General features: G+C 43.9%; 1 long non-coding RNA gene across 1 annotated transcript in view; it reads right to left on the bottom strand.

The window, feature by feature from the left end:
- Positions 1-18664, bottom strand: part of LOC309861819 — a 137269-nt gene that overhangs the window by 95869 nt on the left and 22736 nt on the right. The gene's annotated exons all lie outside the window — the stretch shown is intronic.

Here is an 18664-nt window from a genome sequence, read left to right as displayed (position 1 = left end):
TCTGCATGGGGTGGGGGGCCTGGGGGGTGTTTCCTGTGTAGACAGGAAGCAGGGCTGACACAACTGAACAGCATATACAGAAGTGGCTTTGGAAACGCCAGGGCTTACAATGTGGGGATGAAGGGAGCCACCGTTCCAGAAAGCACGAGAACCTGAGAACCTTCCGAGTGCCCAGAGGGCGGAGCCTAGAATGTCTGGTGCTGCTCGTCAGGGAGCAGAGCAACCTGGAGCACCCAAGAAAGCGACATGCACATGTGCAGGGAGGGGGCCCACGTGACCGCAGCCGTGGAGATGCCGGGAGGGCACCCCCAGCTGCCAGGTGGTGAGAGAACCTGGAACCGAAGTCAGCCTGGCAGGATGAAGTGACGCCATTACTGCACAGGTCCAGCTGGGAAGCAGTCCTTAGCAGAGAGCTCAGAACCTCCAGCCAGCGGGCAGGGGAATTACTGGAAGGAGCCTTGCTCTTCTTGGGGCTTGGCCTTTGCCTCAGTTTCCAGCCTGGTACTGCAGTTCTTTCCCAGGGTTAGAGCACAGCTGGGACTCGGGCCCTTTGACTGAGGCTCTGATGTCCTATCGAGGTCTTGTCATCCTTCTCCTTCACCCTTCCTGAAGCATGAACACCTTCTACCTCAGCCCACAAAAAAGGCAATTTGGTGAAACAGCTCTGTTCATGGCTAAGAAGTTCAGAGAGAATCTGTGAGTGTTCCCAGAAACTATGCCTTATCTATTGGTGCCACTTAATAAAAATCTTAACTAACTTAAGGGGCCCCTGGGTGGCTCTGTTGATTAAGCACGGGGCTCTTGATTTGGGCTCAGGTCATGATCTCAGGGTGGTGAGATTGAGTACCGGTGCTGGGTCCCGCCCTCGCGTGGAGTCCGCTGGAGATCCTCCCGCCCCTCCCCCTGCTCTCCTCCACACACTCGCATGTTCTCTCTCTCACTTTAAAAAACAAAACAACAACAATAAAAAACTTTTAAAAATCTCAACTAACTCCAGGTTAGGCTTTGTGCCAAACACTTTAATCTCTCCAACCTAACCTGATGGGTTTTTTCATCTCCACTTTGCAGATGAGGGAACAGGACACAAAGAGGTCATGACCTTCCAAGATCAAATCTGCAGCCTGTCCTTAAGTGGTACCTTACATTTCTTCCAAGACACTTTGGACACATCCCCTCACTTTTTGGTGCTTCCCCCGACGTCTCTCTAGCTGAGGTGCCGGTTTCCAGGAGGATGTCACGGAGTGAAAACATAATCCCATCCTGTCCAGTATGGTCATGGGAAATACATTTCCCAATACAGATGGGAAAACAGGTTCCATCCCTGAGTTAGCGCTACAAGCAAGGTAACTGGTATGATGGGAAGACCCTCTTATGAAAGGGTTACAAAAAGCAGTTATTTACCATTACCCAAGACTTCCCTCCCTACCTCCCATCTCCCTCTACTTTCCAGTAAAATAAGGAACAAGAAAAAGTTAGCACTCCAATTCTTCCTGCTTTCTCAATTCAGCCAGGAAAACATGAAAAACAGACCCAGCTCCCAGAGGAAAAGAATATGGTGAAGGGGTGGAAAGAGTTAGCTGGGTGGGAGCCCTGTAGGGCGGGGTGGGTGGAAATTGGATGCCTCAAGAAAAATTAGAAATGAAAACAAAAGTGAGTTTTTTTATTGCTGCTAATATATACCATATTAAGATACAGATGGAGGAAAACATGGGGAAAAAATAAATAAGGAAACAAAAGAAAGAGGGAAGTTTTGGCAACTGTGTCTCTGATCTCCAGCAGAATGGTATTCCAACTAGCAGTGGGAGCTGAGGGTCGGGTCTTGGCTGTGCTGCTAACCAGCTGTGGGACACTGGCCAAGACACTGCCTGCTTCCGGCCCCTCCGTTTGAGGTTTTGGTCCCGGCACCATCAAAACACATTCAACCAATTTATCAATCCACCAGTGCTTGCTTGGCATGAATTGTTCCGACCTTTTTATGCCCATAACATTCAGAGAAGCACACGGGAGGGAAGAACACTGTGACAGTAAGTCACCTGCTTTCTTGTAGGAAAGTTGTTTCATTTCAGTGTCCCTAGGAAATCACTGAAGTCATCTTTACATATTCACACACACACAAATGTTTTCTCTGTGATTTAAAGAAAGATTTGTCCTGACAGTTGAGAAAAAAAATAGGAGGTGGATAGACTGTGAAATTAACACTGCCAGGTTTCGGGGCGCCTGGGTGGCTCAGTGGGTTAAAGCCTCTGCCTTCGGCTCAGGTCATGATCCCAGGGTCCTGGGATCGAGCCCCGCATCGGGGGCTCTCTGCTCAGCAGGGAGCCTGCTTCCTCCTCTCTCTGCCTCCTCTCTCTGCCTGCTTCTCTGCCTACTTGTGATCTCCGTCTCTCAAATAAATAAATAAAATCTTTAAAAAAAAAAAACACTGCCAGGCTTCAGGTCTGCCATCCTGAACCTTCGTTGGGGTATAGACAAAGCTGACTAAGCACGTGGGCTTATAGAAAATAACACACATTTCTCTTCCAGGAAGAGCTCACACCATTTCCTGCAGATACGACAATGAATCGGGGACTTAACCTTTTATCTCTTACTAGAAATTAGCAAATGTTGTAAGCATAATCACCACTTCTGAGTATCTGTTTTCAGAATCCTGTTGGCCCTCTAGCAACGCGGGTTTGACCTGCATGGGCCCGCTTACAAGTGGATTTTCTTCAGTGAGCACAGGAGAGTAGAGAAAACACATTTGTGCTTCCTTAAGATTTCCTGAAATAGGGGCGCCTGGGTGGCTCAGTGGGTTAAAGCCTCTGTCTTCAGCTCAGGTCATGGTCCCAGAGTCCTGGGATCGAGTCCTGCATCGGGCTCTCTGCTCGGCAAGGAGCCTGCTTCCCCCTCTCTCTTCCTGCCTCTCTGCCTACTTGTGATCTCTGCCTCTCAAATAAATAAATAAAATCTTAAAAAAAAAAAAAAAAAAAGATTTCCTGAAATAACATTTTCTTGTCTATTGCTTGCTCTGCTGTAAGGATGCAGTACATCATACATATAACATACAAAGGCTGCTTATGGGATCCGTAGGGCTTCTGGGCAACAATGGGCTACTAGTGGTTCAGTCTTTGGACAAATCTACACATGGATTTCCGACTGCGTGGGGAAGGGATGGAGTGGGGGCCTGTGTCTCTAACCCCACTGTTGTTCAAGAGTCAAGAGTAGATGTTTTCAGACACTCTTTCCTAGCTAAGAGAACTATCACCCACGTTTTCAAATGTGAAATGCACACGGTATAAGAGTGACAAGCATAACTGACATCTTCTATCAAAACTAGTCCTCCTATAGTTACCGGGAACTCTGAAAATCCTCTGAACTCCCTGTGATTAGTCTCTGATGGAAGCAGAAAACTCGTAAATGGGAGATAACATCTGAAGGGAAGAGGTGGAGAATGTGGAGAATGGGCCTATGCTCTCTACTCTCCCGTCCGAGATGTGAAGTGGAGAAACACAAGGAGTCCCTTCCAACCCCCAGGAGGCCGATGGTGTGCCCTTTATTTAATGCACTCAGCTACTTAATTAGCATGCCAATTTAAAGCTTTGAAAAACTGTGTGCAAAGTCAGCAGGGGGTCCAAGTCCTGATGTTATTTTTCCCACAGCTGAATAAATGATTTCCACCTCCACCACCACACTCATATGCCTGTCCTCATTAGTATGTATGAAATGAGTGGAATAACCATAGGGAGATTTACACCGTGCCACAGCCAACTTAATTAAGAAGAAAGGGAGCCGATTTCTGGAGGAAGAAGTACATGTTCACAGGTTCCGACATACCTCTGTTTAATTAATAATATAAATCCATCAGAAGGAGACTTTAAAAGCGCCCTCCTCGTTTTCTCTACCCATTTAACGATTAACTAAACTTTTTAGGCGCTTACCAATGTGAAGGAGCCGTGATCTTTGAATAAGCATCTCTAATTTAATTATAACCTTCATGTCCCTACCCACACCCATCCACTCCATGAGTACTCAGGGTGCTTGGGACGCAGGTCACAAAGGTGAACCAGGAAGAGCCCAATTTTCAAGGAACTTTCAGTTAAGCAGGGCAGTCGAAGATATACATAAATGTGATACAGGGAGGGATTTTTCTGAAGGGGAGCGTATGTAGAAATCGCTAAAAGGGCCTCAGGTGATGGTGGTGGGTGAGAAGGGTACAGAAGGATGACTGAGAAGGGTTTCACATAGAGCGGGTATCTGCAGGAAGATTTAAAGGACTAGTGCCAGGACGACAGGATGAAGTCCTTTAACGTCACACCCGCTGGTATACCCCTTGCACCTAAACGTGGGAGGTGCCTAACAGAATTTTCTCAATGAGTTAACTAAGTCAGCCAGGGATGACATGACAGCATTTCAGGCAGGGGTCGGGAACAAGAATCAATGGTCTTGGTTCTGAGAACCAAGCTTTTTACAACGGAGGAGGTAGTCTGAGCGAGGAAGCGATGAGAGGGGAAACTGGAAAGGGATTCTAGAAATCCCAGTTTATGAAACTAGGTAAAATAAATGGCTGTCTTCCAAGAATATTTACTCCACTAAAACTCAGAAGCATATGAGAGCACGTAAATTAAGCATAATATTAGCGTTGCCTTCATAACCACACTGTATTGCCTCTTGGCTTGTCCACGTGGCGAAAAGAAACTAAAGCCAGGTGTCTCAACAATAAAAACCTATTTGTTTCAGTCTGGAATAATGAAAAAGTTCTGGAGATGGATAGCGGAGGTGGGTGTATAAAGTAACAGTGTGAATCTACTTAATGTCACTTAAAATGATTAAACTGGGGCGCCTGGGTGGCTCAGTGGGTTAAGCCTCTGCCTTCAGCTCAGGTCATGGTTTCAGGGTCCTGGGATGGAGCCCCACATCGGGCTCTCGGCTCAGCAAGCAGCCTGCTTCCCTTCCTCTCTCTCTCTGCCTACTTGTGATCTCTATCTGTCAAATAAATAAACAACATTTAAAAAAAAATGATTAAATGGGTAAACTTCGTGTGACATCTACTACACCACACTGGGAAAGTATTCTTTGAATGCCTACCATACACAAGACACTCAGACTGTTACCTTATAGAATTTTGGTACTGATTAGTATCAAGCTCACTGGGTTTTCATTATTTTTTGTTGGGACTCAAGTCATATACACATAAGTCTCAATACCCTGTAATATGTGTACATACCAGCACTCCACATCAAGTCCCCATGACAAGAGGTCAACAATTCCCGGCACTGCTCCCAAGTTCCCCCTGCACCTTCCCAGAAACTCCTCACGAAGTTAAGTGTGCAACACTGATTTCTAGCTGAAGTATCTTTTCCTTCTTTTGCAAATATGTGCAAATTCTCATGTTCTCCTGATTCTACTCAATAGCAGATTTTGGTGGTTGTTGACATAGAAGTTTAGGTCTCTTTTATCGTGTCAGGAAGTGCCACAAACTCAGCGACTTAAGACAAGAGAAATGTGTTCTCTCTTAATGCCCAGGGGCTGGGAGTCCAGGCACGGGTGAGCTAGGAACTTGGACCTCACCAGGCTAAAATCAAGGTAGAGGCCACAGCTACTCTCTCCTTGGAGCAGCAGAACCCTCTCCCCAGTGTACTGGTTGGTAGTAGAATTTCTTTCCCTATGGCTGAATTACTGAGTCCCTGTTTTCTTGCAAGCTGTCAGGCAGGGACTGCTCTTAGCTCCTGGAAGCCACCCTCCAGTCCTCTCTGCCAACATGGCAGCTCACTTTTTTGAGGCCAGGAGTGGACTGTTCTTTCAGGAAGAAGCCACCTTACAAAGCCCACCTGAGTTGCTCATGTCCACCCGGGATCCTTCCCCTTCTGAGGAACTCAAAATCAACGGATCACACCTTGATGGTATAAGCAACACTTCTTTAGCCACACACAGAACCTAAGGGTGGGGGAGTGACAGCCCATGATACTCACAGTCCCACCACACTCAGGGGAGGAGATGATTCCAGGCACACACCCTGGGGGCAAGAGGCCTGGGGCCATCTCAGAATTTGCTCTTCAGCTGTTTCGCTTAACCGCAAAAGCAGCAGTCCTTTTTCTGCGGAAGGCATTTATTATCGAGGACTGAGAAAATACAGATGAAAGAGAAGTTCAATACAAACTAATATTCTGTTCACTATTATAACCACATAAAGTCACTTTAAGCATTTTAGTGATTCAATTTCCAGTTTTTCTCTAAGCATTAACACATATACATAGCTGGGCATTTACAGGATGGAGATGGCACTGTGTGATATTGGGGAGCCATTTCAACTGAGCTCCCAGTTCTTTGCTGTCTGCCTGGATGACTGTTCCCATCTTCAGATTTTGAGCATATGTTATAAAGCAGCCCTCTGTTTATCTGTGTAATATGCTTGTGTGCCTGTGTACAGATGCACAGTTCTAGGTTCCGCTCAACTACAGTGTGCAACGAACCCCTATCAGCAAAATATCCAAGAAGTCCTTCTTTCCAGGTAGCAAAACAAAGAGAAAACGAAACAAGAAGAGCACTAGTCTGCTTATGGGGCTGCTCGGCGGAGCTTTTCTTGGCTAGCAGGAGGTACAATTAATGCACAGAGCAGTGAGGTATGTCATAACTCATTTCTTACTAAGCATTTTTTCTTTTTAAATCGGCAGTGGCCACTCGGGCTTTCACAAATATTCCTTTTTTCCTTTTCTGAGCAAATCATAGGACAGCGTTTCCCTGTCTCCACACAGCATGGCTGGTGTGACTTATCTTGGCCACAAAAGGGGAACAAAAGCGATGTGCGTTGTTCCAGAGCAAGATCATGAAAAACGAGTTTGGGATTGGTGTTGGGGACTTGGTTCTTCTCCCAGCTCTGTGACTGTGTGAGCTCTTTTGAGACGGCACCTTTGCCAGCTGGGGTCCCTGATGGCAGAAGGCCCCCTCCACCGTAGCTCCCAGTGAGTAAGACACAAAATGTTGCGTTAAACCACTGAGAGTTGTTTCTGACCACGGCGTAATCCAGCCTAATTTGACTGATGCAAAAATTAAGGTCTGACAGTCATTTGTCTCTTTTTATAAATTAGAGCAGATTCAAGTTCATACCTGTAAAAACATGTCTTGCACTCACTTGCATTCTGATGAGCTTCTGTGGAGGGGAAGGGAGGGGGTGAAAGAGACACAGATGCTCTGAGAAGTGCCCACGGGAGCCTGTCCTCAGGGTGAACCTCTTCGTTCCCTTGTGAGTTAGTGGGAAAAGCGTTGAGAACAGCAGATTATCACACCAGAGCTTCAAGGCTGGAGGGCAGAAGCACCTGCCTCCCTCTTGGGATTGTGTATGACCCACCGTGGGTTCCTCGGGTTAGTTAGGAACTGAAATCGAACGTATCCGGACGCACCTCCAACCTATGAAAGTCTCATTCCACTAAAACCCTCTCTTGAAAGTGGGGCACCATAAAGAATTACTTTAAAATATATGACTAAGTCTTGGTAGGCACTTAACTCTTTTGAGTACTGTCTAATACGAAATTGGCCGAGGGTCGAGGCTTCTGACCCAGTGCTGCAACCAAGACAGTGCGGATCTGGGTGCACTCTCAATACAGAATGAAACAAACTTGCGCACAAACAAAAACAAAACCAGTTTTGTCGAAGGTAATGAGCTGAAGGGACATTTTTAGCAGAGAGCCGATGAATGCTAAACAAGCTAAAATCCAGCTTCGAGTCAGGTGGCACAGTTGTGGTACCTGAGATTGAAAACACCCCCTAGCATCTGTTCCTGCTTCTCCTGGTAACTCTCCTGAGTCTGTTTCCTGGTAGCCATACCTTCCATGAGTACCTCGTGCTTTCAAGGAGGTGACTGTCCCCTCTTCCCACTGAGGATGGGCCATGTAGCTTGGGCTCAAGAGAATCCACGTGCTCTCCTCCCCTGGTTCCGTTGATTGGTTCGAGTGGGCTGTCCACCAAATGGGCAGACAATTATGGGCTAATAAGACTGAAGAAGCTTTTCTTTTTGAATTTTTTTCTTCTCTAACTTCTAAGAAAGACCCATCCTTGCTCTTTTCAGAGCACTTCTGAAACTGGTCGTCTCTCTGGACCTCTCCACAGATACCTGTGAAAGCAAACATCCTGAGAAGTTGCTAGCAGCCAGACTACCCCCACGAGGTAAGACCAGCCTACGGGTGAACCCTCTGTTGTGGTGAGCCAAGAGGAGAGATGAATAGAAGCCTTGATTGCTTCGCCGAGCTACTGAATTGAAGTAATCCCAAGGTCTGTCCTACCTGTGTGCTGCGGGGCTCTCCAGGCTCCTCCACGTGCTTTTAATGCTGAAGTGTGTCTTTGTCGGTTTTTTGAATCTTTGCATCAGATGCATTTAAACAGATACAACTGCAGACTGATTGGGAAACCCAGCTGCCTAAAGACCTACGTGGAACACAAAAAATCAGAAGGCAGATGCCCTTTTCAAAGCAATGGCTTTAAGCAGCCCGAGTCTACGCTTCCCAAAATGACAGATCATAGTAAGGCGCTCTTGCGGTTCCAGTGATGTCGAACAGAACATAAACTGGGACGAATTGCAGGTTGGGCCTTCTGAGTGTTTAGGGGGGAATAAAGAGGTGTGATCAGGAAGGAAATGGCAGAGAAAAAAAGAACACTGACCCAATTACAATGACAGCTAATGTTCCGGTGTGCCTACCGAGTGCCCAGCAGTCTTCTTGGCAGTGGCCATATTAAGTCAATTACTCCTCAGAACCATCTTATGGTAATATTATACTTATTTAAACGCCACACCTCTGCCCCTTGCCCTATTGCTAATACCAGCCGCAACTCAAGCAAAGGGTCTGGTTCCAGTGCTGGACTGTCACCCACTACAGTGTCCGCCATTTTGTTCCTTAATGTAAGGAGATGTGTAAAAATACCCCAGTATCGACACTGGGCATTCCCTGTGCTCTCTGTGTGTAGCCTCCTTTGAGAACCAGTGGGCATACCTAGGATTCATCTGGATGAAGCAAGACGTCCTGGCAGGGATGTACCTGGCAGAGCCTCCGTGGACAGTGTTTGCAAATGACTCACGCCAAGGAATTAGGTAAACAAAAGGAGGTCTCCTGCCAGTTACTTGCACAGACTTCACGGCCACCTACTTAATCGCTGATGTCACTGAGAGCCAAGGCTTCTTCTCCGTAAACAGATTCTACCTTTCTCCCTCACTCCTACAGACAAGGATGTTGTTTATATCCAGAATGGAAAGGCACCTCTTCGGAAGAGATCTTTTTTGCTTCAATTATGACAATGTCAGTTAAACCCAACCCAGCTATAGAAGTAACTACAACAGAAGCATGCATTAAAACTTCTTTTTAATAAATTTTTTTAAGTTTTTAATTTAAATTCCAGTTAGTTAACATACAGAGTTAATAGGAGCCCCAGACGTGCAATTTAGTGACCCAACAGCTCCCAACAACACAAGCACATCACAGTGCACAGTGCACATCACAAGCACCCTCCTTAATCCCTATCACCTATTTCCTCCATCCCCCACCCACCTCCACTCTGGTAACCATCAATGTGTTCTCTAGAGTTAAGAGTCTGTTTCTTGGTTTGCCTCTCTCTTTATCCTCTCCTCTGATCATTCGTTTTGTTTCAATGCTAGAAGTGAATGTCCCTATTGCTTTCACTATAAATATACAAATTAAAAGCTCAAGGAGTTAAATGAGACAGTTTGTAGTGAGCTCCTTTCACATTATCACCAATGTTGCATAAAGCATGACAGAAAGCAAACAAACAAAAAAGGCCTGGAGGTTGTTACTATTTTTTATTTTTTTAATTTATTTTTAAATTTATTTTTTATTTATTTTCGGCATAACAGTATTCATTATTTTTTCACCACACCCAGTGCTCCATGCAATCCGTGCCCTCTATAATACCCACCACCTGGTGTTACTATTTTTTAAAATATTCACTTAAATTTCTCCCCTATTGTATTTTTCATTTTTTTCTTCCTTTCCCAGTAAAGCCCTCCCACCCCACCCCATTCCAGCATAAGACCAGATCTCCACTCATTCAGGAAGGGCCCACAATAGAGTGGAAAAAAGGGCAAACCACAGCTTTTGTGTCTTTGTTGTACAAAAGCCTAACCCAGGGGGAAAGAGATTCTCTATTCACATCCCAGAGACACAGGAATGGAGAAGTTCCTCTAAACTCTCCCAGGTCCCTGGACTTAGGGGAAGTGTGCAAGAGGCGGGAGTCTGGGACCAGTCCCAAGAGCAGCAAGCTGGGCCCCGCATTAAGCAGGCTGCTAGGAAGCCTGCCAGCCCCGAGAGGGACGGCTACATTGTGCACATTGACAGAAATATAAGCAGCCTTCACGAAGATTCCTGGGCCCCCAGCAGGACATGGGAACAGCAGAGGACCATTAAAACTGAGCACAGAGATACAAGCTCTCAGGCCTCCGCTGTCTTGGAGCACTAACAGAGGACCCACTGTCTTCTGCTTCCCCAACCCTCGGCTCTGTGGAACATCCCAGAACTTCAGGGAAGTGGTTAGAATATCTCTCAAAGAACTGAAATTTAGTTGCATTCTGCTTGTTGGCTTGTTTTCTATGGGTCCAACCAATTGAGCAAATCTTAGATCTCAGGATGAGACCTACCGAGTCAAAAGATGCACCATCACTGTATACCAGAGTTGGGGGTAGGGGACTCTTGGCCACACCAGGACCCTGCAGTGAATCCTACCACAGAGTTTATAATTGCCTCTGTGGGCTGCAGACACCAAGCGAATCTGACAACAACGAACGCAGAAAGGAGCAAAATGGCAGAATGTGTGGTAGTGGTGAGAGAAGGGTGCCCCAAATGAAACTCTGGTGAGGGTAGACTCTGACTTGGTCTCTCAGCAGAGTAAAACCAGCAAGTACAGGGGACAAGGCAGGCTTTCCAGGCGATGGGACAGCACACAAGGACTCAGAGTTGAGCGCGAGCATCTCCAAGCATGCTAAGAAGGAGACACAACTGGCAGACTGGACTGAGGGAAGAGTGGGTGACCAGCAAAATAAAAGGGGGGCTGCCCTCCAGAGGGTCTTGAGGGTCTGGCTCCAAAATCTTTATGGGATACGGTAGGCCATCAAGAGCCTTGACCCAGACTGCGCCATGGTTTCTGGAAGTTATATTCTAAGGTTAATATGAAGTTGGAATCAACAGAGCATGAAGAGCCAGTGATACTGAAGAAGGCAGCAGTATGGGGTGCCATTTCTGTGACCTAGGAAAGACACGAGGAAAGGCCTGCATTCCAGGTGGACGGAAGAAGAAATGAGGGTATAAAAGAGCGGAAGGAAAGACTTCAAAGAGCGATCGTCATTTCAGCATTCTGTTTAGGTGGGTGTCCAACCAAATGATGACACCGGGCACAAGACAGCTCGTTCCATCTAAGTAATATGACCGGCAAGAGTCGCGTGACAAATTTTAGCTTGCTATTTTAAGCTGCTGTTCACCTTAGTCCCTTAGGAAATATGCTGTGTTGGTTTGGGCTGGGAAGGAATTACAAAAGTGAAATGTTTTCCTTCTTGTAACGTTCGGTGGTACTGCTGTTTAATGTCTTCCCACACTTAGACACACCACTGCACAAGGCAACTGTGAAGACAAACGTGTCCAATTGCAGGAACACTTGCCATCTGTTAGTCCTGGGGAAGTGAGTGAGAATTTAAAAAGCAACAAACAAGATTTGTGCAAAATAACAACAACAACCCCAAAAAACAAAAAATACACATACACACCAAAACCCCCCAAACCTGTAGAACATAAAATATCCTTAGAAGGCATGCAAAGAATTGCTTCAACAGCACAGCAGTGTTTTTACAGACCAAATCCTGCATTCAAATTCTGATTCTGCCATTTAATGACTGTGTACCCTTGGCCAAGTTACTTCAAAGACCAGCCCTTAAGACCTCCTTGCAATTGGAAACAGGTGTCCCTCGGGGCAGAGGAAATCCCGAGGAGGCTGGAGAGCTCCTTTTTGACTTCCACTCTCCACGGCGACTGAGCATCCACATTCAGGAAGCGATCTACATGATTGTACACAGTGGCTCTATGAGTTCCAACCCGTTTTCATTTCCTCTTCATATAGTGAAGGAAATGACAGTATCTACCTCATGGGGCTGTTTTGAGGATTAAACTGCGATAGAACACGTCAAGTGTTTAGTATAGCATTTGGCACATTGTAAACATACTGCAAATGTTTACTACAATGATTGCATTTTTATTCATCTAAATCTCTCCTGTTCGGGGCAGAGGTTAGGAAACTGTGGCCTGTAGGCCAAATCCAGCCCACCACCTGGTTTTGTGCCGTCAGGGAACTAACAATTGTTTTTATGTTTTTAGACAGATGGCAAGAAATCAGAAGAAAACGATTTTATGATACATGAAAATTACATGAAATGCAGATTTTATTGTCCATAAGTAAAGTTTTATTGGATCACGGCTACTCTCAGTCACGTATAGACAGTCTACAGCTGCTTCCAATGGCACAGCGACAGAGGTGAAAAGGAGCATCAGAGATGGTACGGCCCATAGAGCCCAAACTATTTTCCGTCCCGCTTTGTGGTGCCCCATCGCCCCGCCCCCCACCTCCCCAAATGGCTTTGGGATGTCCTCTTCAATCCTTCCCAAGGATTAGAAGAAAATCAAAATGATTTTCGAAATTCTTGAGCCCCAGCGAACACCAAGCTGTTGAAAGAGAAGCATTCTCATTCTTTCCAAGTATTTTGCAATATCTTTCAAAACACTGTCACCTCTTTTCATGGGTGATGACAATGTGCTTCACATTAATTCTTCTGATCTACAAAGATTGTGGCAGCACGGCACGAAGCCAGAATCCGGGCAAACACACGGCTGGCAAGGACGCCCTCGGTGTCACTCTATGTGCGACAGGTTCAAGTTGGAAACACACTCCATATGGGTGACCATCTCCAGCTGTCCCATGATATCAACATACACACAAGCAAAGCCGAAAATTCAGTCCATCCCCGAGCTGATTTATCTGTTTGATGCCAAAAATCCAGATATTTGGAAACCTCTGGATAACTGATTCCATTTTTCACGTTTCATCTGCATTTGGCAGTCAGCCGATTTTAGCTCCAGAGAACAGCCAACTATGAGCTGTGTTCTAAAGACTAACAGAGAAAATAAAACCCTCTCTCTCCCTAGCTTTTCCAGGATAACTTTCCCGGTTCTACTTCTTCTTTGGAGTACATTCTCTGTTTTCTTCTATCCCCCCCTCCCCGTTTGTTTCTTTTAGCTTCTTTATCTTTTATACTTTTTCTTCTTCTCTCTCTCTCTTTTTTACTGTGACTATTCTCTTTAGTACAACCTCTACCATAAAACTTTTAAAACAGTGTACTCTCCTTTCCAGCCCTCTTCTTTCCAAGAAGAAAAATGAGTGGCTTCAGAACAAATGAAGTTTTCAATTAAAACCCTACAGCCATGCCTCTGAAGACATAAAATGGCTTCAAAATTGCTGGGAGGCTGCTTTGTGTCCGATCGACCCGACCACGTCTGTGGCAGAATTCCAGGGAAAGGTCACCGGAGCAGCCTCGGATTTACCTATTCACGCTTTTTCTATTATTTTTCAATTGATTTTTTTAACAATCTGTTCAATGTTTTAAGTGTATATAAAACCCCCCGTGATATAATACAGATGCCTCTGGGCCACTTACTTGTAATTACAGCAATTACACCCTTTCTTGACTTTGGGGTATTTTGGGAGGCATGGTAATGGTCTACATTGGTCCACAGTCTTCTTTTGTAATACTCTGGACCTTGCCAAGACAAATGCAATCTCCCCTAAATTCCTGATTGACGCTCTGCCTTTCTGAAGTCCTGCTGTGAACACAGCATTGAACTCATGATGCTGCTGTCTGGATGGCTTTTCCACCTTTCCAGAGAAGGCTTTTTCTTCTCCAAATAACACTGTAAGGCTAGCTGTCGTCTCGGATCATACAAACAGGAAAACCAGCTGCCAAATGGAAGAATGTTATTGTCCTTGGTCCTAAACTGCTGGCTTCTTCTTTAAGAAAAAACAGTGTCAAAAAGAAAAGAGAAAATATCTCGGTGTTAAAATCATCACTGCGTGAGTCCTGGAGGTAGTGAGATATGTCATGTTCATCTTAATGTTTGGGTTTCCTTTTTGCTTAGAGATAACTAAAAAAAAAAAAAAAAAATCTTTGTCCTGAAATCCTCTATAATTTAGGGGAGAAAAATTAGTGCTTTCAATACTAGATCATACCACCTGATTCAAATGCCAGCCCAAATCAGAGATACATTAAATATGAAATTGCTCGAAGAATATAAGCAGTAATGAGGAAACACCAACCAATATGGCTGTGTGATGGGAAAGTGAAGCTGGACCAATATACTGTCAAGGTAAAATCAAGGTATACCAGTTCAGAAATATTTCTATGTAGCTAACTTAAGGACTTGGGTGATAAATCAGGATGACAGTGATTTTTAATTAAATTAAGAACAATCCTTGCTAACAAACTATTTTATGCAATGTACACTTTTTCAGGTCTCTATCGGAAGGCTTATATTCCCAACCCTTACACACCGTTTGTCTTTTCTCTGTGCTGGGAAAAAAAAACAAAGAAGAGATCATCTCAGCTTTTCCACTCAGATAGTAGGAATATCAGTCACTTTCTACTTTCCATCCCACCAGACACCTTCAACACCCAACAACACCCCTCAACATGGGACTTAGTCCCTCAGACGAGGGAAGGGACATGAACGACATCTCACTCTGATTAGAACCTACTGCTTGCTTCAGTGACTGACTCACCAGAGCCTGGAAAGCAGTTCGATGTACTCCTAAAACCTCTGCTAAGATTGGAATGAGTACAAGTTCATGGATTTCTAGAAATATATGAGATCAGCTGCCTCCCCTTCTCAGGACCCTCCAGTAAGCCTTCTACCCCACTCCAAATGAAATTCCCAACTGTTTTCTAAGAAAACCTACAAAAGCTCATATAGCTAGCTCTAGCTTCTCTAAGACCTCAGCCCCTGCCTCCTCCTGCCCTTTGTCTACTCTGCTCCAACCTTGCTCCTGTTCCTATGTATGTGCCCAGCTCATCCTGCCAAATGGTTCCTGTACTTGCTCTTTCCTGGATTATCCAGGTGGACCCAGTGTCATCGAAAGGCTCTTCATAAGAGGGTAAGTGTTGGTTTGCAAACTGACTCCCATACACAAAGGACAAAGAATCTGAAGAAAAAGACCATTCCAGAGTGGTAGGTGGCCATTTCCAATAAGCACGGGAACTCTTACACACAAGGCTTGTCTTCAGCAAACATGAGAGGAGTGGATCTCCATACCAGCCATCAGATTCTTAAACTCTTGTATAGAGGCCTTAACTGGGGTCAGTTATGTATACCATCCAAATGGTCCCAACAATACCATTCTCCCTCAAGGCTGAGTGCTTAAAACAGCTCATCCTGTCAGAACAGGGGGCAGAACATACATTCCAAGGACAGGTGTGGGGGTGATGAGCCTCCCGTTGTCCAGGTCAAGCTCCTGGGTCACCCAGGGCTCATGTCCTCCAGACGGCCTCCCCAATAGTCAAAGTCAGGGAGAGAGATCTGCAGATGTTAGGCTGTTGGCTTAGAAGATGGAGGAAGGAGCCATGAGCCAAGGAATGAAATGAATTCTAGAACCTTCTTTTTTCCCCCCCTCTCTAGAACTTCCAGAGGAAGGCAATCTTGTGGACACCTTGGCGTTAGCCCAGTAAGAATCATTTTGGACTTCTGTCCTGCAGAACAGTAATATAATAGGTCGTGTTATCTTAGGTAACTAGGTTTGCAGTAATTTACGGCAGTAGCAATAGGAAACATATACACACCCTCTAAAATAACGTTCCCTCCCTACTCCCTGATTGGGTTGCTTTCACGGCCTTACTCTTCCTTTTTTTTTCCTTCCTAGGACTTAATACTGTTGAAAAATCATATTACTTTCTCAACTGCTGCTTATCTATTTCCTGCAATAGAAAGCAAACCTCCTTAAAGTAAAAACTTTGCTTTCTGACCCTCTGGATCTCACACAGCTACACGATTACCTAGACAGGTGCTCAGGGGATCTTTGCGGAATGAATACGTGAAAGTAAACTCACCCTTATTAAGATCAGACCCCAGTGAAACAGAATTTGGATTTTGGTTTGTGGAGGGTATACACAGTGGTCAGAGCAGAGGAAGAGGATTAATAAACAGCGTCAGGTTGAGAGCAGATGTCACAGTACTAGCAGCAGCAGTCACAGAACTGTGGAAGTCAACCTATTTCTGTGGTAGAGCCATGGCCCTGACTGATATTAATTAAAATACATCAACATTTCCAGAAGGCTTCTGATTAGATCTTCATATGAAAATGTCCTCCGTATATAACTTCAGTATTATTCTGGACTAGGTTTCCTTACCACTTAGAGAACAACCTCAAAAGGTGCCACAAAGCCATTATCAATAGTTCAGTGTCTGTGTGTGGATTGTACACTTTGAGGAATTTCCCCAAATTACATGACAAAAGAAGTCAATGTTACTGTGATCAAAGCTGGAGTGAAAAGGGAAACCCCCAGAATAGTGAGGTACTAACACAAAAATAGACACATAGATGAATGGAAGAGAATTGAGAGCCCAGAAATAAATCTATGGGTATATGGTCATTTCATCTACAACTGAGATGGGGAAAATATACAATGGGGAAAAGACAGTCTTTTCAATAAATGGTATTGGGAAAACTGGACAGCTACATGCAAAAGAATAATGGTGGGCCACTATCCTACATGATACACAGAAACAAAATAAAAATGGATTAAAGACCTAAATTTAACACTGGAAACCATAAGACTTCTAGAAGAAAACATAGGAAATAATCTCTTGGTCATCAACCTCTGCAACATTTTTCTAGATACATCTCCTGAGGAAAAGGAAACAAAAGCAAAAATAAATAACTGAGACAACATACAACTAAAAAGCTTTTGCACAGTGAAGGAAACCCATGAACAAAACAAAAAGGTAACCTACTGAATGGAAGAAGGCATTTACTGATATGTCCGATACGGGGTTAATGGCCAAAATATGCAAAGTTATACAAATCAACACACACGGAAACAAACCATCTGATTAAAGAACAGACAGAGGACCTGTAAAGATGTTGTCCAAAGAAAGCATCCAGATGGCCAACAAACTCAAGAAAAGATGCTCACCATGACTCCACCATATATATGCACCTCTGTGTTTAGGGGAATGTTATTTTCAACACCCAAGACATGGAAGCAGCCAAGTGTCCATCAAGAGATGAACAGATAAGAAGTGGTGTGTGTGTGTGTGTGTGTGTATATGCATGCTATGGAATAGTACACAGCCATAAAAAAGGAATGGAATCTTGCTATTTGCAACACTATGGATGGACATGGAGGGTATTAGGTTACACGAAAGAAGTCAGAGAAAGACAAATAATGTGTTATTTCACTTACATGTGGAATTAAAAAACAAAACAAACAACACAAGAGAAACAGAGTCATAAACACAGGGAACACGCCTGCAGTTGCCAGAGGCAAGAGGGATGGGGGAAGGTAAAACAGGTAAAGAAAATTAAGAAATAATAAATTAAAATAAAAAGAATAATTAAACCTAAGAAATGGCATCTTGCTTTGTTTCAATTGGATTAACTTTGATCCTTGGGGAATACGAATTTTTTTTCACACACCTGTCAGTTCTATTTGAACTGATGTGGATAACTGTCTGCTCATGACCTTTACAGATTTTTCCACTTTTTGTTTTCTTATTGATTTATAGACATTTTTAAAAAATACATTCCGGATATCAAATTCAGTCTTTGTCACATACACTACAAACTCTTTCTCCTAGTCTGTTTTAACTTTAAAATGCTTCATTTCACTTTATTTTGATCTGCATGTTTTTCTTTAGGCTTGCTTTTTGAAATGAGCTTGTCTGATAAACCCTGTATCTGCCCAAGTTACATCACTATGAAACGTACATACATTTTCTGACCTCGCTGTCAAAAAATTTTGTTAAAGGCTCAAATTACCTTTAGCATAACCAAACGTATTAAGCAGAAGGGCCTTCTTCAAAGAGTCATACTGGATCATGGATGAAGACATCACAACACTTAGTAACGTGATTTTCCTTAATGTCCAGTCACTGTGTTTCCAAATATAGTTAAAAGGTGCCTATTCATTTACAGAAAGTTTCAAAAACTTTAATAATCTTTCCAAATGGGTATGTTCATTTTTAGCAGTTTCATGACATCTTCTTGGGAAAAAAAAAAACAAAAAACAAAAAACCGTCAACACTTGTTTTTTGTTATGATATAGCTAATTTTACTTTTGTGAACCAAAAAGGAAGAAGGAACAATACCACATTAAAATTTTTTTATTTACCATGTCAGTGATTCCTTTTAAATGGCACATATTTTAGGATAGGGTTTCTTTCATTAATACTGAAGTAAGATACCAACTTTATTATTGTGTAAGCAAAATGAAATAAACTGAACTTTTCATTTCCCCTAGAAATGTTGAAACAATGCTTTTTAAAGACTATCTGAAAGAATATTAGATCAGAAATCTCTACAGACCCACCCTTAAAGAAGCAGATGGAAGTCTGGATGACTTTTATTAGGAACACGAAATTTCACTGGTGGAATTGGTAAA

Source organism: Mustela nivalis (assembly GCF_964662115.1).
Source record: "Mustela nivalis genome assembly, chromosome: 3".
Taxonomy (NCBI): Eukaryota; Metazoa; Chordata; class Mammalia; order Carnivora; family Mustelidae; genus Mustela; species Mustela nivalis.
This window is presented reverse-complemented; position numbering and strand designations above follow the sequence as displayed.